The following is a 27,459-nucleotide window of genomic DNA, read 5'->3' as shown; positions in this document are numbered from 1 at the left end:
TCCCTATTTATTTCAGAACCCCCTTCCCCTCCCCCATTTCTGAAGAATGGTCTAGACCCGAAACGTCAGCCTTCCTGTTCCTCTGATGCTGCTTGGCCTGCTGTGTTCATCCAGCTCTACACCTTGTTATCTCAGATTCTCCAGCATCTGCAGTTCCTACTATCTCTGAAACCATGTAACACGCAGCAGCTTGCCTCTTGCACCCAGAACATGCCAAAAGAAATTCATTCTCCTGTTCAGGTGGCAAAAGCATCAAGACAGCAACATCCACCATATCTATCTCAGATTCCAGGGTATCTTCAATGCTTGACAGAGAGGGAGAACCCACGGCTTCTGAAACAGTAAGAAAGGCAGTCGAGGAGCCAGGCACATTTTGCTCCCACACTGTTTGTGAGCTTTCATGTGGTCCATGTACTTATTCAGGATCGTCACATCTACCTGAACTATGTACGTCACTAGATCTGACCTTGGGTCAACCATACCTGTTACACATGCAGGGCCATTCCCGTGGTTCCTACATCAAACTTCGTCCCCCAAAGTAAACTGTCTCTCACTTGCTTAGCGGAGTCTTGTGTCCAGCATTGGCATTCCTGATGCTGTTTCACCCTTAACCCCAGGTTTAGAAAGGTCAGATTTAACCTGGTGCAGAGTCTTCTCTCCATTAGCAACTCTGCTGGAGCTATTCTATGAGGTCCACCTGACCGACCTTGTTGCAATCACTATATCCCTTCTCTCTGAGCCCACAGGCTGTTGTTTTTTGTAGCTCCTCCGGGGGCATTTTAGCAGCGCGTCAGCTTCCTCCAACTCTGCCTCTGATATGGGCACCATGTAACACGCGGAGATAACAAGGTGTAGAGCTGGATGAACACAGTAAGCCAAGCAGCATCAGAGGAGCAGGAAGGCTGACGTTTCGGGCCTGGACCCTTTCTGAGGGACCATGCGGCATGGTCCTATAATCAAATAGGAACTGGGACTGTTTGGTATCTGGTGAAGCCGTAGGCTGTATCTTCAAGCCTGCCTTCAAAGATTAGATGACTCTTTCTGCCAGGCCATTGGATAATGGATGGTATGAAGCTGTCCTTATATGAGAAACACCATTTGACTTGAGGAAATACTCAAATTCCTTTCTGGTAAATGATAGCCTATTATCTGTTACCAACATTTCCAGGAGTCTATACGTTGCAAAAGATGCATGCAGTTTTTCTTTCATCATCCCCATATTTGATGATTAACTTTATGCACATCCAGCCACTTTGAGTATGTGTCCACAGTGACTAAGAACATTGAGCCCATGAAATGACCCGCATAGTCAACGTGTAACTGAATCCAGGGTTTACCCGCCCATTCCCATGAACGTGGGGGAACTGCTGGTGGTTATTTTTGTTTGTGAGGAGGGTTGGATCATTCAGGTTGTGCTGTGAGGTCCTCTTTATGGTATTCATTTGGTACATCTCATACAAACTTGCAAAATAGGAGTAGGCCGCTCAGCCCCTCAAATCTACTCCACCATTCGATAAAACTGATCTCACTGTGACCTCAACTTCCCAATCTCAACTACTCCTGGTAACTTTCGCTCCCCTCTGCTTAACAAGAGTCAATCCACCTCTAGCTTTAAAATAGCAAATTCTCTATTTCCGCTGCCTTTTGAGGAAGAGAATTCCAAGTGCTTTAGAGCATTACTATATCATTTGGCAAGGTTGAGGGAGGTCGCTGAAGGGCTTAAGCAAATGCCCAAAGTGGCTTCTGGATTTGAGACACATTGATCAAGCTAATCTCAGTTATTGTGGGTAATGCTGTATCCTCTGGAAACTGTACATCTAAGGCAGAAGTGGAGATATGATGTTTATCAGCACAGGCAGCCAAAATGGTGGCGTCAATAAACAGACAACATTGATAATTCTTACAGTTGAATTCAGTTGCATATCCACGGGAAACAGTATTGCTCTGTGGAGTATAACAGGGTAACTGCCCTGCACACTGCATCAGGGTGAGTGCTGCTGTATGAGGAGTTTGGGTGTCTTCTCTTCATTAGGATTGGCAGGGCACTGGATCAGGTTGACCTAATAAGAGAATAAAAGCAAAATAAAAGCAAAAGCAGATGGTGAAACCTAAAATTAAAACAGAGAATGCTCAAGAAACTCAGCAGGTCTGGCAGCATCTGTGGAGAGAGAAACAGGGTTAACTTTTTCAGCTCAATGTAAGTCTTCTTCAGAACTGACCTACTTCAAAGATGCTGTTTATTCAATAGGGTGCAGTTGAGGAAGATCCCTACACAGACATGGTTTACCTCTGCAACACAGAAGGGGATTTTCAGGCCTTTGCTTGTTTGATCGTTTTAAGATGGAATGTTGAAGTAATGGGCTTTGTCAGGTTTGGTCAAATTTGCCATGGGTGAAAATAATTCTTCTGTCTTAGCTAATATTCAGAGCTGTTCATCACTTTTTATTGATCTTCTTAATTCAGAATACAAATCTGAACTTTATTAATTAGTACTGTATAATTGATGCATAAATAGGTAATTCATATCCATTTAAGGCTCTGTTCACATTACCATTGGTTTTCAGCTCATGCTGGATGGAGGGCTCATCAAGCAGCAGATTGAAAAGCAAGGCTGTGAATTGGGGTACTCGTTTAAAGATACACAGCACTTCTGACACAGAACAACAGAACTCGCATCAGAAGGAGAGAGCCCACTAACAGCCATATGCCTGTCCATGCTGCTAAGCTCCCTCACTCCAGCAAGCCCGCACTCCACAGTCCCTGTCCTTCCATCACTCACCTGAGGCTCGGTGGTAATGGGCCCTGAATGGATGCATTGCTGGCAGCTGTCTTTGCTCCTCCCCCAGTGACTCTGTCAATCAATGTACAGCTTTAAGCCGCTGATTATCCAGCATTTCTCTGGGGGTTTGGGGAGGGGGATGGGTGAGGGAGTTCTCCTGGGTGGGGGTTGATTCCTGCCCTCAGGACCTTGATGAAAAATTGCTTCAGCTGGCCTAGGTGAAAGGAGGTTACCGAAGCTTATGCCTATTCTTCAGCCAACACTGCAACACTCCCATCGCCTTCCATGAAATACTGACCAGAATTCTGCAATGTCAAACAAAGAGAGGTTTTACACACATTTGCTCCTATGCTGTCTTCAACATTAAACCTTTCATATGATATACATTAAGCATACCAGTTTCTCCTTTTATAGCAGTGACAATTACGGACATTATTGTGGGCTGTATTTACTCTGTTGTTCATTAAAAGTATATTAATGTGAACTTAAAAATAAAATAAGTGCAATGTGTGATGTCAAAATATCCTTTGCTTCACGTTGTTGGTTTAATGATATTTTTTACTGGAAGTGTGAAAACACCTAAGTACTGAACATGATTCTATATTATTAAATAATTGACTTTGGACCAAATAGGAAGAAAATAGCATATACGTATTTAACTATCAACAAGCCAATTGCGATCATAGAATTTTAAATATAAGGAGAAGCCTTCTGGTTCATGATGCTTTATGATAGTCCGATGAAAAATGCCTACACTGTAAAAGTAATTTTATAACTGTTCAAAGGGTTAAACATTGGCTGTACATGCCAAGATTTTTGTTTGATATGGGTAACACTGTGATTGTCTGGCTAATTTCTGTCCCACCCAATGTTGTCAGTGTTCCAAACAATTTGTGTGTTTATAAACTCAATTGGTTTTTCCACCACCAAACAACAATATCAAATTTGAAGGATAGAGTGCACTATGACATTGTTAAATACAAAATCAAGAGGCCCAACGGCCTTTCTTTGTGCTGTAAATTTCTGCAGTTCTATCAAATCCATCACTGCCACTTTAATTTCCCTGTACCTTGTTTTGAACTCCATTAATGCTATTATATTTGCAGGCTTAATATGTAATGCAAAATAAACATGATTGTTGTTAAACAAAGGCCTGAATAAATTAGGTGCTAATGTTTATTATAGACAAGATAGCACAGAAAGCTATTATTTGCTCCAACCTGAATGTTGTTTAATTGAATACTATTTACTATTGCATGTTCTGTTGTTGCATGATCTCACCAGCAACTAATAATTTATAATTGCTTTTAAATTTTCTGAAAGGTTTGCTTTCTAATAAATGTTAAGGCATAAAATTCACGACTGACAAATTTCAATGCATTTGCTGTGAGCATGTTATTTCTGTTTTAAATTTCAGTGTTGATATTTAATTTTTGCACCAAATACATATTGCCAGACAAGCTTCTGAGGAAGTAAACAAACTGCTTAGCAACTTGAAGCCTTTAGGGCTTAACCAATCAATTAAAAACGCAGAAAGGTATGACAAATCCAAGATCCATAAATGACCTGAGCGTCATCACCTAGGATTTATGGAAGGCCACGTCTGAATAGAATTCCTTTTTAAAGTAATTCTTGATTTGCCAGTTCAGTGGTCTTTCCCAGTTAGGTGTATTTCACATATTCTTAGAATTTCATAGAATCCAGTTTCTATCAAGTTGTGATTATCTCTTTTGCAAGATTTTCATTCAGAAAGTAAGGAGGCATGGGATTCAGGGAAATTTGGCTGTCTGGATGCAAAACTGGCTGTCCAATAGAAGACAGAGGGTGGTAGTAGATGGCAAGTATTTAGCCTGGAGCTCGGTGACCAGTGGTGTTCCACAGGGATCTGTTCTGGGACCTCTGCTTTTTGTGATCTTTATAAATGACTTGGATGAGGAAGTGGAAGGGTGGGCTAGTAAGTTTGCCGATGACACAAAGGTTGGTGGAGTTGTGGATAGCGTGGAGGGCTGTTGTGGGTTGCAATGGGACATTGACAGGTTGCAGAGCTGGGCAAAGAAGTGGCAGATGGAATTCAATCCAGAAAAGTGTGAAGTGATTCATTTTGGAAGGTTGAATTTGAATGCAGAATGCAGGATTAATAGCAGATCCTTGGCAGTGTGGAGGAACAGAGGGATCTTGAGGTCCACGTCCATAGATCCCTCAAAGTGGCTACCCAAGTTGATAGGGTTGTAAAGAAGACGTACAGTGTGTTGGCTTTCATTGGCAGGGGAATTGAGTTTAAGAGCCGCGAGGTTATACTGCAGGTCTATAAAACCCTGGTTAGACCACGCTTGGAATATTGTGTTCAGTTCTGGTCGCCTCATTGTAGGAAGGATGTGGAAGCCTTAGAGAGGGTGCAGAGAAGATTTACCAGGATGCTGCCTGGACTGGAGGGCAGGTCTTATGAGGAAAGGTAGACGGAGCTAGGGCTTTTTTCATTGGAGCGAAAAAGGTTAAGTGGTGACTTGATAGAGGTGTACAAGATGATGAGAGGCATAGATAGAGTGGATAGCCAGAGACTTGTTCCCAGGGCAGAAATGACTATTTCGAGGGGGCATAATTTTAAGGTGATTGGAGGAAGGTATAGGGGAGATATCAGAGGTAGGTTCTTTACACAGAGAGTGGTGGGCGTGTGGAATGCGCTGTCAGCAGTGGTAGTGGAGTCAGATACTTTAGAGACTTTTAAGCGACTCTTGGATAGGCACAATTGAATTTTTTTTATTTGAATATGTGCATTTCTTCTGAAAATGATCTAAAACAATGTAAAAGCTTTAAATGCTTTTACTTAACGCTGCTTTGAAATGTGATTTGATATGGACTGTATAGAAAGTCATCAAATAATTTTGGATTTACTGGAATTGTTAGCTTTGGGTACATTTGAAATGTACTGGAAGGTTTTCAGGCATATTTCAAGATTGTGCTCAAAAATAAATGAACATAAATTATCAAAGCATTGCTTATAAATTATTGCAAGTATTTAATGCAATGTCTAAACAAGTGAATGTACTGGTTAGAATCCAATTTTGGCTAAAACAAAAAACATGTAAGCAGTCCAGAAATACTTCAGATAGTATCTAAGAAATGACTAGTAAATTCTTAGCTAAGTTGCTATAATCTTTGAATCAACTTTGATCTTCAAGGACAAAGGAAGAGAAAGGTCACCAAGTCAAGAATATACTATTGAGAGTGATGATTAGTCAGTCAACAAGAAGTTACCATTGTGTTCAAAACAAATAGTTCTGGTTAGTTAACTTACATCCTGCATTTGGGCAACTGTGTCCATCGTGCGTAGAAAATAACTTTGACTTCAAAAATTCTTAATTGTCTTGGCTGAGCATTTTTATTATAACTTACATTTTTAGCATGGGCATTTTGACGTTTAATTCCTAGTATTGCAAAAAATTGCTGAGATTAGTGATAATATTATTATTAAAATGCAAACTTAATGATACGGAGATAAAGCACTTAAAATAAATTTCACATTCTATCCAGCTGGTGAAGGCAGTGATTAGCCAAACTATTTCAGGGCAGAAAGATCCTAGTTCAATTCCCAGTCTGCACAGAGTCAGCAGATCTCATGTCTTGTAACAGTAAAGGGTATTATAATTGACCTCAATAGCCCTGTGCTCCGTAATGAACAAATAAAATGTCAGAATTCCTGATAGCTATCCAGCGACCTCTGCTGGAGGAGGCCATGTGTATCCAGTGGGTGAAAACAGGAAAAGATTATTCAAATACATTGTGATGTTAAATGACCTACGAGGTCACACTGTCTATATCGGGATAATCTGAACTTTTGTCTTCCTAGCCATAAAGGTGCATAGTATAAAGACTCATTGGTACAACTAAAATATAGCTCTATGCTTCAAATGATTGGCATATATTGCAAGTTGCTGACAATCACAGATCTTCTTGCTAGGTTTTATCCACTGATGAAGTCTATTGAGAGTGCAGATTAGAAAATTCATGAGCATAGTGCCCATAATACTCCAATCCATGCTTCTGGCAAACCAGATACCCTGCTATGCATGAGGACATAGACAAATCGATCCTCAAATTGCATAATAGTACTGAGCCACATGGATTACACAGCTAAAATGTGATATACTGATCCAGTCTCCCAACAAAAATTCTGCACCTCAAAGGAGAAACCGATGCTCAGTAGCAGCAGTGTGTACCACCTACAAGATGCACTGCAGAAATTCACCAAAGATCCTCAGGCAGCACCTTCCAAACCCACGACCATGTCCATCTAGGAGGAAAAGGACAGCAGATATATGGGAACACCTCCACCTTCAAGTTCCCCTCCCAGCCACTCACCATCCTGACTTGGAAACATATCGCCATTCCTTCACTGTCGCTGGGTCAAAATCCTGGAATTCCCTCCCTAACGGCATTATGGGTCAACACATTGCAGGTGGACTGCAGTGTTTCAAGAAGTGGAATGCCAGTGTCGGACTGAGGTGGACAAGTTCAAAAATCACACAGCACCAGGCTATAGTCCAACGGGTTTATGTGAAAACGTAAACTTTCGGAGCTCAGCCTATAACCTGGTGTTGTGTGATTTTTGACCATGTTTCAAGAAGGCAGCTCACCACCACCTTCTCAAGGACAACTAGGGATGGTCAAGAAATGCTGGCCAGCCAGCGACGCCCACATCCCACAAATGAATTTTTAAAAATTGAAAAACAGAGCAACTTTTCTATAATAAAATGCAAATTGTTAAGTGTGTTGTGTCTGGGTGTCCACATTTATTATTCTGTCTTTCTCTTTTAACCTCATTTTGCTGCAAAATTTCACATCCCTGCTGATTTGTTTTCCCCTAGAATCATTGGTTGGTTAGGAACTAAACATCCAGCCCTCATTCCACAAAAAGCTGCCAGTCAATCTGAGTGGCCAGTAGCCCCAGAAGGACCATTGGCAGCAGTAGCCATCACTAGGACTAAAACAATTTTCAGAGCAGAAATGCTGGAATGTCAGGATACAGGGAAGTCTGGGGTCTCACCATAGAGGAGAATAGGGAGGTCCCAATGGTGAGACGTGAAGACACGTGGGACACATTATTTGATGTGCAAGCTGCAAAGGAACACCTCATGCATCCAGACTTTAGGGAGATACTGAATCCTAAAAAATGGCCATGAACTGACAACCCCATCCTCCCCCATTGAGGTCCGAATAGGACCATCTGCCCAGCAGTCCACCCTCTGGGAAAGTCTCCTTCTGGCCTCAAAATTGAGGGGGGGATTGGCTATCAAATGGTCATTATTTAGCCACTTATGCTCCTCATTTAAGGCATGGATGCTTGAGGCTTTGCCTGCCTCCTCCAGGAGCTCACAAGATAATGAGAGACCTAGGGAATGTAGGAGAATGGCAGGTCTGAAAGAGTGTCGATGCTGACAGAGTGGGAACATAAAGAAATCAATTTACTTCCCTTTCTTCCTCAGTCTTTGAGATCTTACCACTCATTTTAGATCCTTGTATTGAAACTTATTCTGTTCCCATAACTGACTTCCATGGTCTATTCTGAGTCACTTTAGGTCCAAATAACATTTGCGCCCCATAAATGCCAGACAATGACCATTTCCAATAAGAAACAATCTAACCACCACCGCTTAACATTTAATGGTGTTGCCATCACTGAATCCCCCACTATCAACATCCTGGGGGTTATCATTGACCAGTGGCTCAACAGGACTTGCCATAAGAGCTGGTCAGAGGCTAGGAATGCTATAATGAATAACTCACCTCCTGACTCCCCAGAGTCTGTCCACCATCAACAAGGCACAAGTCAGGAGTGTGATGGAATACTCTCCACTTGCCTGGATGGGTGAAGCTCCAATAATCCTCAAGTAGTTTCATACCATCCAGAACAAAGCAGCTCGCTTGATTGGCACTACATTCACAAGCATCCACTCCCTCCACAACTGACGCTCAGTAGCAGCCGTGTGTACTATCTACAAGATGCAAAGCATAAATTCACCAAAGATCCTCAGGCAGCCCCTTCCTTACCCACAGTCAAGAAGAACAAGAGCAGCAGATACCTGGGAAGAGCACCAACTGCAAGTTCCCCTCCAAGCCACTCACCATCCTGACTTGGAAATATATCGCCGTACCTTCACTGTCAATCTTGGAATTCCCATCCTATGGGTCAACCCATAGCAGATGGACTGCAGCGGTTTGAGAAGGCAGCTAACCACCACCTTCTCAAGGGCAACTGGGGATGGGCAAGAAATGCTGGCCAGCCAGTGATGCCTACATCCCATGAGTGAATAAACAAAGTAACAAAATAATGGCTTTGTGGTAGCACAGGCACAATGTCAATTTCAGATGTTATTTTTCTGTATTAAAATGGAAATAGCGCCACTCAGCAATTTGTTTCAGCTGAGGTCCCAGCATCCCTCAGTGCTTAATATTCCCCCTACCCCGGCAAACTCTGAAGATACTATTACATAAAACATAATACATGCCACAAGGAACAGTTACTTGTTCCATTGAGCCTATTCAGATGTAAAATTAGTAACATTGTGAACTTTAAGCCAGCCATTGAATCTCCTGAGGGGGAGTATCTATTACAATATTCTGTGATTTTTTTTTCCATGATCCCAACGAATAGTCATCCAGCTTTATTCAGAACGAACTCATGAAATCCACAAATGACTCATCTGCATTCTCAGCAATGCACAATGTGTTTCAATGTGAGGACTTGCTCTCCTGTGCCATGACGTAAACATTTAAGGTTTTACAAGTCCATTTGGTGGAACTCCACCTCTGGCAGAATTCAAGAAAGCTTCATAAGTTTTAAATGGAGATTTATCTCATCAGTAAAGAGCATGATCAGCGTGCACGAGACTTCAGCAAGGTGAGACAAAGGCCAAATGATTATATTCTTCGAAATTTGGTTCAAAGTGGAAATTCAGCGCAAAGGGTGACAAACAGGCTTTAATTCACGTTTACTGTAAAAAGTAGACAGTTCGCAGTGAGAAGTAAGTGGGTAGAGGATAAAAGGTGTGGATTAAGAGGCCAATCCGCAGTGGCACCAGTGGAACAGTAACGTCACAAACCATAACAGGGTGTTAGAAGTGCAGGTTTTAGAAGCTGACTGGTGAGTAAGACTGGTGAATATTTTTAGTCTTTAACGTAAAAGTTAACTTTTCAGCTTGTGTTTACATTTCCAGTCTTCTTTTTCTTCTCTTTTCTTAAAAATAGCTGTTTAAAAAGAAGGTTGGTGCTGGTGATTTTTAAAAAAAATTTATATAAACAAAATATTACAGTAAAATGTAAAGAGCAGGGAATCTAGAGTCATTAATTTATCAATCAAGTCAAGTGTGATAGTGATGGCAGGATTGCTACTGCAACATGTGGAAGCTGCTGGACATCAAGGTGATCCAGAGTAAACACATCTGCAGTGAGTTTTTGCAGCTTAAGGAACTATGGACCTGAGTTGAGGAGCTGGAATCCAAGCTGCTGACATTGTGCCATATCAGGCAATAGGAACATTACCTGGACACTTTGCTCCAATGGTGGTCAAATCCCTCAGTCTAAGTAATTCAAAGTTGGCCAGTGATCAGCGGCTGGAGGGCATGACTGTAAGTGAGGCAGCTATGGGGACGCATGTGATACAATTGAGGAACTCAATCCCTGCAACTGTCCAACAGTTCTTGTAAGTTGCAGATGATGAGACTGGAAAGTGCACGGAGGATGAGCAAACTGACCATAGCATCTTGATACAACGAACCATTCAATTGACAGGATGAATAGGAATGTAGATGTTTTAGGTGACAGTATAATTAAGGGGGTAGGTACTGTTCTCTGCAGCCATGAGTGTGAGTCCTGAAGGCAGTTATTGTCATCCCCATTGATACAAATGACATTGATAGGACCAGAATGAAGGTTCTGCTGAAAATGTTTGAACTATTGGGAACTAAATTAAAAAGCAGAACTTTCAAGGTAATAATCCCTGGATTATGGCCTAAACCACGGGGTAATTGGCATAGGGAAAATAAAATCAAGGAGTTAACTCTGTGTCTCAAAGACATGTGTGAGTGGAATGGGTTTCAGTTTGTGGGACCCTGATTCCAGTGCTGGGGTAGAAGGGAACTGTTTTGATGGAATGGGCTTCACTTGAATTGTGCTGGGACCAATGTCTTGGCAAATGGAATAACAAAGACTTCAGAGAGTGATATAAACTATTTAGAGGTTTAATGGTGGGGGGGGGGGGCCGGGAGGTGGTAGACTGGGAGAGGGGAAATGTAGACTTATAAAACAAAAGGACATGACAGCAGTGCAGGGCAGATACTTGGATAATGATACCAGAGTGGGGCAGGAAGGGACGGAGTGTACAAACATAGGAAAGCAGCAATAAATAGGGTCAAAATGAGAAAAATGGCAAAAAAGCAAAATTAATGGCTGTTTACTTGAATGTACACAGTACTTGAAACAAAATAAATACATTAACAACACAAATATAGGTAAATGGGTCTGAATGTACGGAGACATTGTTACAAGGAGATCAAAGCTGGGAACTGAATGTTCAGGAATATGCAACTTTTCAAAAGGACAGGTAGGAAGGAAAGGTTGGTGGGTAGCTTTGTTGGTATGGGATGAAGTAAGTATGATAGCAAGCAATGATCTTGGATCAGAATATAATGATTCCATATGAGGGGAGGTAGGAAATAGAAAAAGAAATAAGCCATTGGTAGGAGTAGTCTATAGCCCCCTAACAATAGCTTTTCAGTTGGACTGAGAATAAATCAGGTGATAGCATGTGGAATAAACTTCCTGAGGAAGTAATGGATGCGGGCACAGCTACAACATCTAATATATGGGCCAGGAACAGGCAGGTGGAAAAAGTTTAGTTTGGGATTATGTTTGGTGTGGACTACTTGGACCGAAGGGTCTGATTCCATGCTATATGGCTGTATGGCTCTACGGTGTGAAAGCACATTAATCGTGGGTAACATAATCTTTGTGTATATTGGAATAATCAGATCGGCAGAGGTAGTCATGAGGAAAAATTCATAAAGTGTGATTGGAAGAGTTTCCTAGAATAATATATTATGAATCCAGCCATGAATGAGGCTATTATGAATCTGGTGATATGTATTGAGGCAGATTTAATAAATGATAGCAAAGTAAAAGATCTCCTAGGAAACAATAAAGCAGAATTTAGCATTCAGTTTGAGAGTGAGGAAATTGTACTTAGCTTAAATAAGGTTAATTACAAAGTAATGAGGACAGAGCTAGCTGGTGCGGACTAGGAAAGGAGTTTATCAGTAAAGGCATTTGAGGAATAATGGCAGACATTGAAAAAATAGTTCATGCATGCCTCACAGTAAGGATATTTCCCAGTGAGAAAGAAGGATTTTAGGAATGGGATAAATCAACTATGGTTAACCAGGTAAGTTAAGGCTAGCATCAAATCAAAAGAAAAAAAAATGGTTGACAAAGATTGGTGCTAAGTCAAAGGATTCAGAAACTTTTAAAAACCAACAAAAGACAACTGAAAAATCAATAAAGGGGGAGAAGATTATTTTTAACGGTAAACTTGCAAGTACTATTGAGATGAATGGCAAGAGTATCTTTAAATATATAAATAAGGAAGAGAGGCCAAAGTTAGCATAGGTCCCCGAGAGAACGAGGCTGGGAAAATGTAATGGGAAATCAGGAAATGGCAGTGAAATTGAATAAATACTTTGCATCACTCTTCACAGTAGAAGACAGTAACGGCATTCCAAAATTACTAAATAATCAAGGGACAATAGCAGGAGAGGAAATGCATAAAATAACTGCCACTAGAGAAGAAGTGCTAGGGAAACTAGAGTTCAAGGTCCCCTGGATCTGCTGGGATTCTAGGATATTTAGGAAGTAGCTACAGAAATACTGAATGCACTGATAGTAATCCTCCAAGCAACCTTAGATTCTAGAAAAGTCCCAAAGGATTTGAAAATTTCCAAAGTAATAACTTTATAGGAAAAGGGAGGAAGGCAAAGAAACAGGCAACTACAGACCAGTTAGGTTATCATCTGTTATCAGGAAAATGTTAGACTCTATTATAAAGGATGTGGTTGTGGTGCAATCAGAAATACGTAATATGATCATGCAGAGTCAATATGGCTTCACAAAGGGGAAATCATGCCTGATAAATATATTCTTTAAGGATGTAACAGGAAGACTGGATAAAGGGGAATTATTCAATGTAATACACTTGGATTTTTCAGAAGGCATTTGATAAGGTACCACACATTAGGTTATTTAAAAAGAAGGAGCCTATGGTGTTGAAGGTAGCATATTAGCATTTTTGATTATCTAATAAAAGACAGAGTGTTATAATAAGGGGGCATTTTCAGGGATGCCACAGGGATCAGTGATGGGGTTACAATATTTACAATATATACGATTGTCTTGAATGAGGGAAGTGAATCTTCTCTAGCCAAATTTGTGGATGACACAAAAATAGATGGGAAGACAAATGGTGAGCATGACACTAAGAGTCGAAAGAGGGATAAAGACGGGTTAAGCAAGTGGGTAAACTGGCAGATGGAATATAATGTCAGAAAATGGGAGATTAGGCACTTTCGGAGAGGAGCTGAATATTATTTAAATAGACAAAGACAGCAGAGGATTTTGGAGTCCTCATGCATAAATCTCAAAAAGCTAGCATACAGGTTCAGCAGTTAATAAGGAAGGCAACTGGGATGTTGGCCTTTATTTCAAAAGGAATGGAGTACAAAGATAGAGAAGTCTTGCTTAAACCGTACAAAGCACTAGTCAAACCACAGCGGGGTTACTGTCAACAGTCTTGGGCACTTTATATAAAGAAAAATATATTGGCATTGGAGGCACTTCACAGAAGGTTCATTAGGTTTGTCCTGGGTATGGAAAGATTGTTTTATGTTGGGATATTAAGCAGGTTAGGCTTGTACACTTTGGTGTTTAGAAGAATGAAAGCTCATCTTATTGAAACATATGAGCTTCTTAGGGGGCTGAACAGGATAGATGTGGAAAGGTTGTTTCCCCTTGTGGAACAGCCTAGGACCAGATGGCATAATCTCAGAATAACAGATCACCCACTTAAACCAGAGATGAGGAGGAATTTCTTATCCCAGAGCACAGTGACTCTGTAGGATTCTTTACAGCAAAGGCATGTACAGGCTACATTATCAGGTATAATCGAGGATGTGATAGATTTTTAAGGAGTAAGGGAATTAAGTGTTATGGGAAAAAGGCAGGAGAGTGGAGCTGAGGATTATCAAATCCTCAGATGTAATTGAATGACAGAGCAGTCTGCGATAATGAGTTAGATTTTGTGTTGATTGGTGAGGCACTGGTGCTCACTGCTGGAGAGCTACCCAAGTAGATTAAGCGATCTCTCTTTAAGAGATTTCTTCTTCCCAAGTAAATGGGATCTGGTGGCATGCAGATAACAGTAAACAGATGTACAATCAATCCAGCAAACCAGAAAGTTAAATGGATTTAATATGTGTCACTTGTAACATAACTGTCAGAGCTTGCAAAAAAGTCAGAAGCTAAAATATTTATTGTAATGGAGAAAATTAACATTCCATAATTATAAAATGCTTTTTCAGGGCCAGTGTATTTATCAGTAAAGATGAAGTTAATACAACGTTAAAATACAGTTACATCTCATTCAGAAAAGTTTTTTTTTGGCAGGCCTCTGCAGTGAAAGTGACAAATAAAGTGTGGAGTTCTTGTCAATACATCAGTTTCCTATTGACTGGCACAGCCTCACGAGCACACCCTCTGGAAAAGCCTGGAATGACTGACATCAACTTCTAGATTTCTGTCTTTCCACTTGTGTCTGGACTCCAGAAGTTGCTGTCAGTTTCCATGGTGTAACAATATCAAATGCTGAGAGTTGGATCACCATTGCTATCACAAAATCTGGGCCCAGAAACTAACATGTAAAAACATTTAGCAGTACTGCTTGCGTAGAATCGATTCTTTTGAATAAGCAAATAAATTTTACAAACCACAATCTCTCCTGTCTTCAACAGTGTATGTTCCCTCTTGCTAATCAACTATTTCACAGTCACAATCTTACCAAATGACAAGCTCCCTCTAATGTTTGCATATGCAATTGCGCATAGCCAAATTTGTCTTTTTCTAATAATTGGACTTAAAAGTTTTACAGGGGTGGAGCGTATAGGGAGAATTAGTGGAGAAAGTGGTTGATCATATATTTAAAATACAACCTGCACAAATTCCTATTTAGGAATGCTTTACACATAAATATAAACATTTTTTAATATAAGTTGCATAAGGCAATGGTACTAAAAGAGTTAATGTTGAAACTGCGTTAAGTCTTGCCTAATCTGATGATGTCATATAGTCTTTGGGTGGAGAAGAAGGAATCTAGCATAAGGACCCGTTCGAGACAGGTGTGTCATTTCAGGTTCCTCAGAATCTTTGTAATTATGCTAAACGAGTCAATGTAACTTGTGCTTATAAGCTCTCATGCAATAATCTACATCTTGTTGTTAAGACAGGTGCATTTTCTCATTAAGACTCAACAGAACATAGAACATAGAACAGTATAGCACACCGTGCAGGCCCTTCACCCACCATGTCTGTGCCAACCACGATGTCATTCTAAACTAACCCAATCTGCCTGCACATAGCCTGTATCCTTCTATTTCCTACCTGTTTACGTATCTGTCCAAATGCCTCTTAAACATTGCTATCATATCTGCTTCTCCCAACCCTCCTGGCAGTACATTCCAGGTACCTGCCACGTTCTGTGTAAAAAACTTTCTTCGCACATCACCTTTGAACTTTCCCCCTCCCACCTTAAACTTATGTCCCCCAGCATTTCCATCCTGACAAGAAGACTCCAACTATCCACCATATGCATATATCTCATCATTTTATATCCTTCAATCAGGTCACCCCCTCAGCCTCAGACACTAGGAAAAACAATTCAAGTTTGTCCAACCTTTCCTTGTAGCTAATACACTACAATCCAGGCAAAATCCTGGTAATGAAAACAGAAATTGCTGGAAAAACTCAGCAGGTCAGGCAACATCTATGGAGAGAAAGCACAGTTGACATTTCGAGTCTAGTGACCCTTCTTAAGAACTAGTCCTACACACCACTTGCATCCCCTGAATGAATAACAGATAGACTCCTTAGAGATGGACTCCCAGCACTGTAACCACCCAGGCCTCTGAGCAACTTTGATGAACAGCCCATAGACATGACTAAGCAGACCCCTGACCTGCTGTCATTGCAGCTCCCCAATTGACAATATATGTTTTCCTGACTTATTGTGATTGCCCTATAGGACTAACCATTGCTCACTCTGTGGACGGTAGTTGGAAATACCCTCTAACAGTGACCAATCCAAGTAGATAGTTGATCTTGGCCAAGCCGCTTGACTGTGTGCAGATTGTACCGGTATCCAAAGGTATTGGGAACCCCCAAATGACAGAGACACCACCAACCCTGACTGGGCTGACGAGCACCCATTCATCTTATGGCATGGCCATTAGGTTACATAGTGGTAATGTGTTTGTTGTGCAGGCAGCTGGCCCATGCTGACATCTCGATGTACCATACAACAAGGTGCTCCCCCTCCCCAGACAAATCACTGATGAGTATGGCAAACACTTTGTCTGTGTGTCTGCAAGAAAGAGCAGGCTAACATGGCAGTACTGTTTGCCTTAGGCTCTGGCACGCCACAGCAAGGCAAGACATGGATGCTGTGAACATGCAGATGGGTGCTAAATGAGTGGGCGCTAAGAGAATAAGAGAGCAGCCCTGAGATTTAGCCTAGACGTAGATTGAAGAGGTGTCATGAGAATTACAAAGGGGTTAGCAAATGTTGATACCAATGTCCTTGGATGAGGGGTGTGTGCAGCTGGGTACCCATGGACTGTGCCCTCAGATGCTGGTTGGTGTTAAGCAACATGGAAGCTCATCACAGCCAGTGAAAAACTGAAGTCACACTGACTTCTGTGTCACAAATTTTCAGCAACTAGTTTGTTCAGCATGTTTGGTAAGATTGAAAGCTGAATGTCAATAAAGTGAGTTGTAGCATTAATACGGTATTAAACAGGCTACAAAGCCCTTAATTGGCAACTTGCCAGTGCCTAATGAGAAACTCACCATATCATTCAGCAAATGCATAAAAGATGCAGCAAGTTGCTCCTAAAGTTAAGATGGACCTCAGTAGATTTATTGCATGATTCTGCCACAAGTCTTGCCATAGCCCATGTTGTTCAGGCCCATATAAAATTCCACTCCTGGTTACTCACAGATAGCAGATTGGTATTATAGTTAAAATGCTTTTTTTAAAATAAATCCCATTTTCAACTGTAATAATTACACTTTGCCAAGTTTCCAGTTTTAAATATCGAATGACAAAGAATATTTTAAAAATTAATTAAGAAGAATTGCGTTTTAAAACAGTGTCCGATTACACTAGTTAATGGCAGATTTGTGTTCAGTAATATGCAAATGAATTTAAGCAGAAGCTGAGGGGAAAAACATCTTTCAAAATGGGTGTAATTTGAGGCATAATTTGCATTGGGATCATTGACTGTGACCGAAGTGGAAACTCTCGCCCAGTGTTGGTTTCTGCTCTTTTCTAAAATACAGATGTTGACGGCCAAATAGTAGTTGTCTCAAAATGCTGAATGTGACTTGGTCAGTTGCTGAGACAGTGTAATAAATTACATATTATTTACATCTACAGTAAAATGGCAACAAAGTTAAACCCACTAAAATTTTAACGTATCATCACAGCAGCTTTAAAACAAAAAAACTGCACTTTGCTTTAAAATTAACCATTAACATCTTAAACATATGAGCAGATACAAATAACTCCAGTATAGTGTTGCAGATTGATCACCTATTCTACAGAAAAACTAAATAGAACTATTTAATGTTTTTTCAATTTCAACACAGGGTACAATGCAGGGTGCATGATTGTATATTTACAGTATTTCTGTCTAACTTGACATCATTATATCAAATTGACAATGTCAGAAGAAACCCAGCAGTAAGTCTATCCCTTGTTTGTAAATTGTTACTTGTTCCACAATTAAGGGACAAGTGTGGTGACATGTTCTGACTACCCAAACACATTTTTAGCAAAGGGGTGAAAAGCAGGGAGTAACTGCACAGGTGGAGCTTTTATCCTAACAGTCCCGCATGCAGTGGGGAAGTCAATAACAAGTTAGAAATCTGAGGCTTTAAGTCTCAACTAAAATCCTGGAATTCCCTCATTAATGCCATTGTGAGTCTACCTCCAGTGCACGGACTGCAATGATTCAAGAAGGCAGCTCACCACCACTTTTTCAAGGGCAACCAGGGTGATCAGCGTCAATAAATGCTGGCCACCCATGTCCCATAAGTGAATAAAGAAAAGGAATATTTCTATTTAAAGTCAGCCTAGCCACAGCCAGAATAGTTGAACTGTTCGTGAATTCTTAAGGTTTCAGAAAGAGGACCTGGAAAAGCTGCTCTTCCCCGCCACTCCCCTCCCAATCACCAGGACTCAAATTCCTACCTCAAGGTCCTCCAGTGGCAGAGTGTGAGAGACTGAAATGAAGTGATGTTTCAGAAGGGTGGGAGGAAAAGGTTGACCTATCAAACCAAGCTTGCAAGTAGAAGAGGTTAGGTTGGGAGCAACAGGTATGTGGCCCCTCGACCTACATTCAAATAACAACCTCCACCCTCTGCCTTTCCCAGCATTCTCCTACACAGCCCTCCTCAGGTCAACATACTGTATCTCTTTACTTGGTACTCACCCTTCAGGTACCTCCTCACATTGCTGTCCGAACAGCAAACATCATACTCATTTTTGTCAACTCAAATGTATGGATCACTGCGACCCTCTATGAATGTTGACTGTCTTTATTAAAACCATTTCTAATGCTAATAACTCTTTGTCTTATTCCCCCACAGAACTACAAGTTGAAACAGAGAACTGTTAAGGGTGAGGGGCCTCTAATGTCAGCCAACGTGATAGTCAACGCCCACCAGATCTACAGGGAAGGAGGTATTGATCCAGGAGACTGTGAAAGTCAAACATGCTGTGTTGTCAGAGCATAAGATGCCTAAGTGATTCTCAGACAAGTTCAGAGAGCTAATCCACTGTCTGTTGAATCCATGTTGGAGCTTTTACCTCCTGTTATTGATAGTGATAAAAATAGACTCTCAAATCTCAACTTCCTTCATCTGATCTTAATACCTATGCTATTTCATGGACTAAAATGGTTCAAATAAAAAGGAAAAACACTGATTTGAGATAGCTGCTGTGGCGACCTGACCTAGTTGAACTAAATTCATGTAACCATCAAGAGGAAGAAGTAGTTGGAACTGAAATTAATATTGTTATAAGAAGTTATTGAAGCTTAGAAAAATCCTATTTGATTTACATATTTCTGGCAGTTTCACATATTGGGATGAAAGCTTGTCTGGCTTGAAAACAAAAATGAAGCCAGACATGGAAATATACCATGAACTATAATTCAGGCAACAGTGAAGGAAAAATGATTCATAACAGTAGAACTGCAAAGCATCCACCCGTCATATGTTATCTCACAACTTCATTAAAAAAAAGCGTTCAATGATAAAGAAAATTGGAGGATCATCCATTCATCAAGATCTCAAATATATCTCTCCCAACCATTCCATGAGGGTCCCCCATTCATCTGCAAATCCACCAGGATTAAAGCAATAAATGGCAGGGTTACATCTGATCCCTGACCCAATCCCTGACCCAATGCCCACTGCCTACACTAGAACCCATGCGCCCCTAGCAATTAAATTCTGTCCCATGTGTGGATGACTCTATGCATCATCTGGGTCAAATTTTCTCATTTTGATAAGTTTGATGCATATCGACAAGTACCAGCAATCAAAACAGTCAGAACCCAGGGACAGAAACTTCCTTGGGGAAGTCATGGCCTAGTGGTATGATTGTTAGACTATTAATCCATAGATTAATATTAATAATGTTAATATTGATAATAAATTATGTTCAGGGGACTCAGGTTCAAATCCTGCCATGTGAGTGGAATTTGAATTTGATAAGTATTTGGAATTAGGAGTCTAGTGATGACCATGAAATGATTGTTGGGAAAAATCCATCTGGTCCACTAAAGTCCTTTACCTAGTTCTTACCCAGTCTGGCCTACATATGACTCCAGATGTACGCAATGTGGTTGACGCTTATAGGCAATTAAGGATAGGTAATAAATACTGGCCTGGCCAGTGACATCCACTTCCTATTTAAAAATGTTTAAAAAAGCTTTCAACAGGTGTAGTTGCACATACAGAAATTATGGATGCAATTGGCCCAAACACAGTAAGCACACAAAATTGAATATTCTTGCAATGCTACCAATACCACTGCAAATATTTTACTTAGTTCTAATTGAATATTTTAGTTCCTAATCTTGAATCTACAGTCTTTGATGTTTGTTTTGCAGCATTGCTATCAAATAATATTACGTTAATAAAGTTAGTTAACTAATAAGATACCATGGGCTACATAGTGTACTGTTTTTTAAAGTTTAAAAATTATATACAGAAGATTACAGCCCTAAGTAGAATATTTAGCCCAAGAACTTCTTGCAATTTGTTTCTGAAAGCAGCTTTCCAAGTATACAGTGAGCTAATGGTAGCAATATACATCTGACAATATATAGCAATGATGAATATATACCTGGCATCTCAACCGGCTAAGAAGTGAAACTGTATCAAAAGACCATTTAGTCTTAAAATTATACTTCATTTTAGTTGTTTAAAATATTTATGCACATCTAAATGTCAATAACCTATGTCAAGTAAAAATTGCATTTTCAACAACCATGGGGAAGTAAGCAGTTTTTACAGAAGTTTCTCTAGTTCCGCCCTCCAGAATGTTTACGTGAAATGGAAGTGAATGCTCATATCCCAGGATTCTTTATCAGGCCCTAAAGAAGAACATAACAACATAACAGCTCCAACATTTTTAAAGATGTTGCCTAGCTTTTGGAATAGCTTATAAGCAGGAAAAACGATTTGAGTGTTTCAAATACTGACGTTATCAATGTCGCACAAAGACTGCTGCATAATAGAAAGAATATTTCTTGCATTTCAAGAGCATCAATGCCTTCAACCGTTCAACTGCCTTACCCATGCATCTGTAGAAAAAGATAAATTGTCTGTAATCCTTCCATGCTTTGGGGGAGTCAACAGAATGCTGGAAGATTTGCCACTTTAATGGAATGTCTGTCTTATTGATGCTTCAATCACATAGCTGCCAATTTGCAGGTGCCCAAAATGAAACAAAGATAAAAACTGTTACTTATACTAATGATGTATTTAAGGCCAGTGATTTATAAATGCACATGTCTATGAATTATAAATGTAACTTATGTATATACTATCACGTTTATTCAGTTATAAACTGTAACGGAGAAAATTATCATGGACGTGATTTTCTACTCCCTCAGGGGGTGAGAGCAATGGTGAATCTGAGGAGCTAATTGGGTGAGAGTCCAAAAATCAGATTCTTACCGTTGAGATAAATATTCATAGTTAAGTTATCCTCCTTAGATAGCAAGATGATTTAACTATAAGCCTTACATACATACATTTCCATTTCTGTACTACTTTACTTGCTGGAATTAACTTCTGCCCAATTGAAGTACTCAACACTTCAGAAACTCATCTGCATAAACCAAGCAGCTGGGATTTTGGTTTCCTACCTCCAGTTGGGGTGAGTACACAGCTTTTATTGTGTCTGCTGATACCTCACAAGGCTCCTTCTATATCTTTGGAACCACTACAACTGCAGAAGGTGCCTATATGTTGACGAAGACAGGGTGTGTTCCTGGATTTATGCCACCCAACCGAGCATAATGCAGCAGCGCCCACTTCTCAGGAGGAATTCAGCATTTAAGGTAAGGCATGAACATATGGCTGTTGGAAACAGTTAAGTGTCAATGAGAAAATGGGGTGTAAGGGGTTGATGTTGCGTAGAGCTGGATCAGAGTTAGAGTATATGCCAGCAGCTCAAAGCTTCAGGCATTTTTTTTTCTACCAGCTGCAGACACATACCTGTGATTTGTTCACCAGATTGTGTCCCAGAGTCTACTAAGATACCCACTACATTGACAGTCTCTGTGCTATTGAATGGTACGGGTCTGAACACCTTGCCAGTGCATCCTCTGTTGGATCACAGTCTTCCTCCTCAGAAGTTGTGGTGGTAAGGAGGGCTCAGACTGCTGTGTGGAGTTCTGGTTGGCACTAGTGCCTGCAGAAGAAAAGAAAAATAATTAATTGGTGAAGATATTGAAAACATTACGCAGAGCAATATGTTTGTCTTTGTGCAGATCTAAGAGAACAGCAGTAAAGAAGATGTTAATGGCAAAGTTGATAAGGGGGAACAAGTGTATGTACTGGATTTGGATTATCAGAAACCTTTGGTAAAGTTCCATACAGTAAGTTACTAAACAGAATTAAAGATTGAGGATTAGGTAAGAGGCAAAAAGCAGACAGCATGAAACAATGGAGCATTTTCAGGTTGCCAGGCTGTGACCAGAGGGGTACCATAAGGATTAGTGCATGGGGCCCAGCTATTCACAATCTATATCAATGTTGTGGATATGGGGGCATTTGTAATATTTCTAACTTTGCAGATGATACAGGGCTTTGTGAGAAACTGAGTTTTGAGAAGAATGCAAAGCGGCTTCAAGGGGTTTTAAACAGGTTGAGTGAAAGTGCAAGAGCATGCATATGGAATATATTGTGGATACGTGTATGGTTAGTTACTTTAACAGAAGGAATGCAAATACAGAGTATTTTTAACATATTGAGAGATTAGATTGTATTGAAGTTTAATGGGACCTGGATGTCTGTTCATAAGTCACTGAAAGCTAGCATGCAGGTGCAGCAAGCATTTCAGAAATCAGCAGCTAAGCTTTGTCACAAGAAGAAATGAGTCCATACACAAAGTAGTCTCGTTCCAATTGTATAGAAAATGGTGATATGACCCCAGAAGTACTGTATGAAGTTCTGGTCCCCTTGCCTGAAGAAAGATATACTTGCCATTGAGAGAGTATAGAGAAGGTTCATCAGGCTGATTCCTAGGATGATGAGCCTGCCCTATGAGGACAGTTTGAGTAGACTCAGCCTATACTCTGTGGAATTTAGATGAATGAGAGGCAATCTCACTGAAAATCACACAATTATTAAAGGTATAGACAGAGTAAATGCAGAAAAGGTACTTCCTGCAGCTGTGGAGTCTAGAACCAGGAACACCATCTCTGAATAGAAGGCAAGTCATTTGGGACTGAAATAAGCAAGAACATCATCACTCAGGGGAAAGTGAATCTTTGGAATTTTCTATCCAAAAGAACTGTAGAAGGTCAGTTATTAAGTAAGTTCAAAACAGAGATTGATAGATTTCTAGACACTAATAACATGAAGGGATGTGGGGTTTGTACAGGACTGTGGATTTGAGGTAGATGATCAGAATGGCAAAACAGGCTCAAGGGAGAATGGCCTACTCTAGTTCCTGCTTTCCTAATATCCCATTTAATTTGATCTGCCAGTTTTTGGGACTTACGCTATGACTCCTGGTTTTGCAATATCACAGTTTGGGGATTAGCGGTGTCACACTAAGATTAAGGAATGGGAAGTCGTGGGACAGAATCAGTTGTGAGTCATTCAGTTTAATAGTTATGCAGGAATTAACGCAAGTTTAACTCTCTAACTTTTCATGGGTAATAATGAAGCTTAAATCAGTCAGAGTGTAACTCAGAGCTGGAGACTTTTTTGGCAAGTTCTAGACACTGGTAAATTGCTGTAAGAAAATTTAAACTCCCCAGGCAGTTCCCATAATCAGCTAAATCAGAATGTCTACATGGTTCTGACACATAATTCCAATCTAGTCAACAGATATCTTCCCATTGGGAAGATCTGGGATATTGTCAGAGATAGCAAGAACTGCAGACACTGGAGTCAGAGACAACAGCGTATGAAGCTGTAGGAACATAGTAGACCTGGTAGCATCAGAGAAGCAGGAAAGTTGATGTTTCGGGTCGAGACCCTTCTTCAGAAATGGAGAGAGGGAAGGGAGCTGGAAAATCAACAGAAAGAGGAGGGGTGGGGCTGGGGAAGATAGGTGGGATGGTGATAGGTGAGTGCAGGTAGGGAGTGGTGGGGATTGATCAGTGGGATGGGTGGGGCGGATAGGTGGGAGAGAAGATGGATGGTTGTGTTTCAGAAGTGGGGAAGGGGACGGGAGCTGGAATTAAATAGAGGAGGGGTGGAGCTGGGTGGTGGTGGCTAGCTGGAAGGTAGGTGGGGTGGTGTTTCAGAAATGGGGAGGGGGATGGGAGCTGGGAAATAAATACTTCAGAAATGCAGAGGGGGAAGAGAACTGAGAAATAAGCCACCCGCAAACTGGAGCAACACCTCATATTCCGCCTCGGGAACCTATGGCCTAAACATGGAATTCACCAGCTTCAAAATCTCCCCACACCTGGCCTCATTCCTTGTTCAATCCTCCCTCTCATCCCCGCTTCCTTGACGTGATACAACCTGTCCATCTTCTCGCCCACCTATACGCCCCCTCCCAACTCACTGACCGATCCCCACCACTCCCAACCTGCACTCATCTATCACCATCCAACCTACCTTCCCCAGCCCCACCCCTCCTCTCTCAATTTATTTCCCAGCTCCCTTTCTCCTCCTCATTTCTGAAGAAGAGTCCCAACCTGAAACGTCAACTTTCCTGCTCCTCGGATGCTGCCTGGCCTGTTTTGTTCCTTCAGCTCCATGCTGTGTTGTCTCTGGGATATTGTTAGGTTTTTATAGGCAGGAAGGAAAAGTTTTATTTATAAATGCCAGCCTTGTCTCTGTGGTGGTACACCTACCTTCAAATCTGACAGTTACATATTCGATGCTACAGGCTGACACTTTGCTGCCTCATTGAAGAGAGCTGTACTGTCAAGCATGTTGGCTTTTTGAAGAAATGTAAACAAAGCTCTCATTTGCTCTGTTAGGTGGGCTCAAAGAATCTCATGACACTCCAAGAAGCACAGGTGAGTTCTCATGGGATCCTGAGCACTAAAGCAGATGAGCATGCTATCAGTATATATCTATTGTCATCAAGCTCTGATATGAGGCTGGTAGAATCTACTACGTGTTGAGGCTATGAACAAACAAAAAAGGATAATTTACCAAATCATGACTCTCAGTAAAATAAAAAGGCTTTTATTCTCACGTTTAGCATCTAAATGCAACTGGTTGTTTACACCATAAGTTTAGGATAGACATTTACTTTCCGTGATATTTTCTCTAAACATGCATAGAAAATGGTTGACTTTTGTGATATGATGTTTTTAACAGGGGAAAATTAACAAAATAAGCTGTAGTGATACGAAATTTACTGGAATGATATCAGGACTGAGAGGATACACTTTTTCAGGAAAGACTGAAAAGGCTGGGAATCTTTTCTGTAGAAAAGAGAAGACTAAGGACTGACCCAACAGAAGGCTTTAAGATTGTGCAAGAATTTTGTAAAGCAAATGTAACAAAAATGATGTAGTAGTTAGTCTTAAACAGGTGAGCAGTTCGGGTTGGATTAAATCAGCTGTGCTTTATACCTAGCCCCTGATATTCTATTTCATTGAAGTCAATGGATATTGCCATATTCTGCTCTAAAAACTACAAACCTCCTGGATTTAAGTGGAATTCCAATCTAACAATCATAACTTGGCATTTAATCTGACCCTGACAATGTGATCTTTTTGCTGGTTCATAACTTTAAAGGAGAGTTCACTTTCTTCTTGATCATGCACCTCATTAGTGAAATGACATCATTGGCAATCTGTAGCACAGCTGCAAAATGTCTGTTTTTAGTCACACATTAGCTTCTCTTTTTCTTCTACAAACTACATGAGAGATTAGAGTGCATGAAATTGAAATTGCAGACATTTAACTGCATGCAGTATACAGTATGTAGATGTATCATGCATATTCCTAGCTGTAAACTTTATTGAAGCATAGTACAATGGTCTGTCATTTAGAAAGTTTTGTTTTCTCTATGTCATCAGAAAGAAAGAGCTTGCATTTAGATTTTTTTTGTAAATTTACCCAATTTTTCTAATCAACCTGTTTAGAGGTGTCATTTGTCTTCTGGACCAAGTGGGACCTGAACCCAGGCCTCCTGGGCTAGGGGTAGGAGCTTGACCTTTGTGCCACAACAGGACCCCAACTTGTTTTTAGATTTTTTTTAAGATAACTTTTTTTTAAATCAACCTGTTCAGAGATGTTATTACAGACCTCTGGAGTAGACAAGACTTGAACCCAGGCCTCCCTGTCCAGAGGTAGGGACTCTACCACTGCACCACATGAGGGCCATACTTGCATTTCGATAACCCCTTGCACAAATTTGCAACACCTAAAAGTGATTCACAGCCATTTGCAGTGCAAACTGGAAATATTAACATACTGTGCTGAGATTTTGTGTTTTATTGTTTCTTCCAATCACTTTCAATCTAAATTTTAAGTTCATCTATTCATTAACCATTCATTATTTCCCATTTATGATAAATGACATGTTGAACGAGAAAATTGTTAGTTGCTGGTTAATTTTTGTATCTACAGACATAGGTTCATTTCTATCTGCTTAATTGTCTGTCCACCTTTCTCCATTTATTTAAATGCACCAAAAATAGATCCTGTGCCTTGTGAGTTGCAATATCAAGCCTATTCACAGAATTTTTGGCCATCTCACTTTTTCATGTAACACTGGTCATGTGTACTGAAACAAACCATTTCAAATCTATTAAAATGGGCCTATTAAAGCTTTGGATATTAAGATAATTGGGATTCTCATAATTTTACAACAATGAAGTATCTACTTCTGCATTGGCCTAACCATCGACTATGTCCTACTGTTACCACATCCATTGGAATGTATGGGATGCTCAAAGTAATTTAGTATCTTATCCATGCAGCACCCTCAGCATTGGTGGCTACTAGCATTGGCAGGATCGAATGAGTCAAGCTTCCCAAAAAACAGCACGCTGGCGGAAATGCCTACCCCAACTCAAAGATGACTGTTGCCAGCAATTTCTTCAGGAGCATGTTTTTCTCTTGTTGCCACTGAAATAACTCCACAGAGACCAGTAAGACACCCTTTATTTACACGTGGAGAATCCTTGACACTGATCCAGCTCCCTCAGAGCCAACTCTCAGAGGGAACAGAACCTCTGACACTCCTGTTTATATCTATCAGCCAGGGCTCCCTGATTGGACCAGATTAACAGCCCCAATCAAGGAACTCATATTCTGTGAGGTCCACCTAGCTGACCTTGTTACGATCACTGCAGAAGCATCCTCTAACTGCTTGAATACAGAATCCATTACAGCTCCTGAATCTGACTTCAAGTTTTCAACACCTTCACTTCAAAAAGAGAATAGTCAAGCAAGCCAGAATTGTGACGATAGTAAAGACATATCTAATTTTCATCTTCATAGAATCATAGAATCTCTACAATGTGGAAACAGGCCATTCGGCGCAACAGGTCCACACTGCCCCTCCAAAGAGCATCCCATCGAGACCCATTTCCCTACCCTTTCCCTGTAACCTGGCATTTTCCATGTCTAATCCACCT

The 27,459-nt window shown here is 40.6% G+C and overlaps 1 long non-coding RNA gene across 5 annotated transcripts in view; it reads right to left on the bottom strand.

Annotated features, from left to right (window-relative positions):
- The window catches only part of LOC125488382, a 32,324-nt gene that overhangs the window by 694 nt on the left and 4,171 nt on the right, over window positions 1-27,459 (bottom strand). Inside the window, exons 2-5 of one of the 5 annotated variants that reach the window (XR_007266297.1) lie at window positions 21,890-22,085; window positions 20,963-21,086; window positions 2,780-3,084; window positions 134-2,060 (exon numbers count right to left, since the gene is read on the bottom strand). This is a non-coding gene — a long non-coding RNA (uncharacterized LOC125488382). Of the gene's footprint in view, window positions 1-133; window positions 3,085-20,962; window positions 21,087-21,889; window positions 22,086-27,459 lie in introns of those variants that run through there. The other 4 variants (XR_007266300.1, XR_007266298.1, XR_007266296.1 and 1 more) reach the window with 4 other exon arrangements.

Source organism: Rhincodon typus, unplaced genomic scaffold, assembly GCF_021869965.1.
Source record: "Rhincodon typus isolate 14 unplaced genomic scaffold, sRhiTyp1.1 hic_rhity00000629, whole genome shotgun sequence".
NCBI lineage: Eukaryota > Metazoa > Chordata > Chondrichthyes > Orectolobiformes > Rhincodontidae > Rhincodon > Rhincodon typus.
The sequence above is the reverse complement of the archived record's forward strand: the minus strand, read 5'-3'. Positions and strand labels throughout refer to the sequence as shown.